A 4,052-nucleotide genomic window follows, 5' to 3' on the forward strand; every position below is an offset into this window, starting at 1 on the left:
CTCTCTCTCAGTCTCAGCAACCATTGGCCCTGTCTAAGTTTCTATCCCCTCTTTCACCAGCAACCAAAAACTCGGAAGCTCACGCACATCCAAGCTATCGAGGAAGGAAAGCGTAGCAATAATACCTAAATCTCGGCCTTCTTTCAGATCTGAGAATCCTTACCCAAACCTAAGCCACCGTTCTTAGTCTCTCGTTCAACCCCAATCCTTGTTCATATTTTATGCTCCTCGATTTTCTGATCAAATTCGATAACGCTTAATGGAGCCAATGCCATCCTCCTCCTTCCTCGCCATCTTCGAGAAGAAGACCACCAAAATCGATCTCTACCACCCATTTTGCAACTACATCGCTTTCAATGGCTCAGATCGCAGGGCCCAGAACATTGAAGACAACCTCCAAATGAGGAAGAGGGGGGCTTGATCTGCTAAGATTAGGATTCCATTTGTGCATTCGGGGATTTTGGGGCAATCCGATTTGGGGGTTTCTCGGCTACGATTTGGTGAGTTAAATCTTGTTTAGCATGTCTCGATTTGGTTTGGTGATTATTCATTGGCTTTGGTTTGGTGATTATTCATTGTCTTGCATGTTTCGATTTCTCCTTCGAAATTGGAGAAGTTAGAGTGCTGCTATTGTGGGTATATTGATCTCTGATTCCAAGCTCTTTGGTTAAAGGCGTTCTTCTTCAGCAAACCCTTCAGGCCATTGTTGCTATCATTTTGTTCACGGTATGAATGTTACTTCTCCTCTATTTTCCTTTTCTGTAGAGACAGATTCTAGTTGATGTTGATTTTGCATAAGAATGGAATCAGATTAGGAAATTTTAGTATATATGATGAATGGTGCTTTTCGCTATTCAGGTGCTTTTCTCCTTGTTATTTGTTTCTGTTGGGATTTGATTATTATGGTTTTCACCGATTGATTGCACATCTCTATGTTAATCTATGAACCTTGGTGGCCATTCCTTTTTTTTTTTTTTTTTGATACTGGGTTTTCTTTGTTTTGCTTTTTCTCATTCGAGAATTAATTTATATGATTGATCATCATTTGCTGGCTGTATTTATATCATTCACTGGTACTTAAGAACAAAGATGGGTGTGCTTTTGCTATGAAATCATGGATGTGCTTTTGCTCTTGATGGCAGATCTGAATTTTGGGTTTATTATCGGTCTTGTAGAAAATCGGACATGGTCTTCGATTTCAGGTTTCGATTGTAAATTATGGCGAGAATTGCATACCCATAAAATTTCGCAGACAGGGCTGCTAGGTGCTTTCGTTATCAAAAAGCTTTATTTTGCAAGGTATATCGTTAGGATTTACATGTTATGCCAAAAGAAATTTCTTTTAATATCAGAGCGTCTTTATATTTCTATGTTGAAAGGACCCTTGGTTTTTACAATATATATTTTTTCCTTGACAACTTGCTTTCTGGCATATTTAGGCACTGGACAAATCATGAGGTTGCTCTTATGATGCTCATGGCATACCTTTCATATATGCTGGCTGAAGTAAGGTTTCCTTCTACTCTGGGACTTTTACAAAAGGCGTCCTTCTTCACTCTCTTTGTCAGCTTCAATATATTGTCTATATAGATCTTATTGCTTTAGGCATGTAGCTAAATCATAATGATAGATTTTGATATGTATTGCAGCTATTCTATTATAGTGGCATTCTCACTGTATTCTTTTGTGGGATTGTGATGTCAATATGGATGCCTTGGACATTGAAAAGTGGAAAATTTTAAGTGATAGGTAAGCCCTTTGACATTTACGGAGAACACTTTGCACCTTTTGTCTTTGCATTTGTATTATTATATGAATATCATTGACACAGGTTGAACTTAACTGATTTAGAATAATTGTATACTGGTTTCACAGATGGTGCTTCTTTTAGTTTTATCTTTGATTGAACTCATGTTTAGCATATGGTGCTCGATCTTGTATGTGAAGTCCTGGAACATAGGTTGCAGTAAATTCAATACTACTAAGTCTTGTTACGCTTGGAAGAGCAGCTTTTGTTTTTCCCTTATCCTTCTTGTCAAACTTATCCAAGAAAAATCAAAGCGAGAAAATTAGCCTCCAGCAGCAAGTACGCATTTTATTTTTTCAATCACTTTTTCTTTTTCTTTTTCTTTTCTTCTGCTATAGAGAACTGACAAATTTTGCACTTTCTTTTTCCTATAGGTGGTAATATGGTGGCTGGTCTTATGAGAGATGTTGTGTCTATTGCGCTTGCTTATAATCAGGCAAGTTGTGGAAAATGTTCCTTTTTAGGTTGTTGTAGGTTTAAATCTACCCAAGTAGGGAAAAGGGAAAAAATTGGCATTCCATGAAAAGGCTACTAAATCAGAACAAATATAATCTTGCAAAATACTGTATGAGGTCTATGGTTTTGCTAGCTCATATTTCTTGCTTACCGATTTGAGTTTTCATATCTTAAGGTAGATTTATGTTTAATTTGGTGTGTTTTGGTAGACCTATATGATAGACAGGACAAACAGAGATTATGTGTGCTATTTTGGGCTCATGGTTCACAATATTTGGGTCTTTGGGATCTGGCACTTTATATTTCCACTAAAGTTCAGAAGTCCTGGAATTAGTTGGTCTTGAATGTAAATACATTAAGTTGATGGTTTATGTAGATCTTAATTATGAGCTCGATTTTAATATGTTGGCGCATAACATTAGGCAATTCAATGCTTACTTGATCTACAATCATTTTTTAGTATTTTCTGTTGTCAAATACCAAGCGTGCAATATGCTTGTTCAGATTTCTATTATTAGATTTTTCAAATTAGTTGGATTGGCTAACATATGTTATAGCTAGATTAGCTACTTTAAGAACATTTATTGCTGGATTTTCAGGTTACTTTGATTGGTTCCTTAAACAAAACTGGTTTGAGAGCAATTGATTATAGAATCACTTAATCACTCACAAACACTCACATCTGATTCAAAGCAGAAGTATGTCTACTACTCGTTATCTTTTCTGTGTTTTATGCTTTAGTGTTAAATTTTGAGTCACTAGTTGTAATGGTTACTAGACTGCCAGGATGATTCCCAAAAGACAATTCATTTTTTTTTTTAAATTTAGTTAAATGCAGTCACCAATGACATTAGTGTATTATATAATTATAATAGATTAGTCACCAAAGAGGTGTGCTAGGACCCACAATTGAACTCACTTTTCTGTTTATTGGTGAGTTTTTATGTTTGTCACGGCAGCAAAAGAAACCAACGTCCCATATATTAGTGTCTAAACCGTGGCTATTGAGGATAGACACCAATCATTGGTCTCCATTGACCCAAATCACACCATTGTCAATGGTGTTTTTAGCCCACTTTTGTGGTAGTGGTGGTTCAGCATACAGAGTGTTGAGAATAATATGATTTCAGGTAACCAGTGGAATCAACCGGGGATCAAACTATGGCCATCACATGTAAGTTGTAATTTATAAGCCTCTGTAATGTTCGTAATGTCATCAATTTTGCTTATACTCAGTATGTAAAGTTTCTATTAATAGACACTTATAATGATATCCAGTAAACCTGAGTAATGGCTCTGTTTTTTTTTTTTGGTTACCTTGCTAGCAATGAATAGCATGTATTTGGAGGCTAATGTTTGCTTTGTATGTTAATTTTTACCAGGTTGTACTCGGGTGTTGTTGCTGAAGATAGGGAGGCACTAATAAGTGGAGTGCCCTCTTTATCAATATCACTAAATTGGTGAGTTTTCAATCCCTGGCAATTTGATGCTCAGTTGCTCTTTTCATATAAATATTGATAAGTTAATCTTTGGTGTTATAACCTAATTTAGGAGGAAGGATGAAAGTCAAGAAAATGATTTCAAAGATGCAGTTGTTGTTTGTTTACCTCTAATAAATGCAGCTATCAGGGATATTGAGAAGGGGGAATTCCCCAAGAGTTGCTTTCTGAATATAGAGATTCCTTCATCTCCTTTATCAAACAAGATTTGTGTTTCTGAACAATTGTTGAATTGTCTGGCCTGGAAAAACGTTATTGATACATATTGCTGATTGTGTGTTTTTGAAATG

General features: G+C 36.0%; 1 long non-coding RNA gene across 2 annotated transcripts; it reads left to right on the forward strand.

Moving 5' to 3' along the window:
- Positions 1-371: 371 nt before the first annotated feature.
- On the forward strand, positions 372-2,489 carry LOC133707252 (uncharacterized). Of its 2 annotated transcripts, XR_009845024.1 has the most exons (6): positions 372-726; positions 1,176-1,299; positions 1,440-1,506; positions 1,650-1,749; positions 1,876-2,086; positions 2,182-2,489. It is a non-coding gene; the product is annotated as an uncharacterized LOC133707252 (long non-coding RNA). The 2 variants fall into 2 exon arrangements; XR_009845022.1 differs by lacking the exon at positions 372-726 and having other exon boundaries at positions 995-1,299.
- Positions 2,490-4,052: the final 1,563 nt, after the last annotated feature.

This window comes from Rosa rugosa, chromosome 1 (genome assembly GCF_958449725.1).
Source record: "Rosa rugosa chromosome 1, drRosRugo1.1, whole genome shotgun sequence".
Classification (NCBI taxonomy): domain Eukaryota; kingdom Viridiplantae; phylum Streptophyta; class Magnoliopsida; order Rosales; family Rosaceae; genus Rosa; species Rosa rugosa.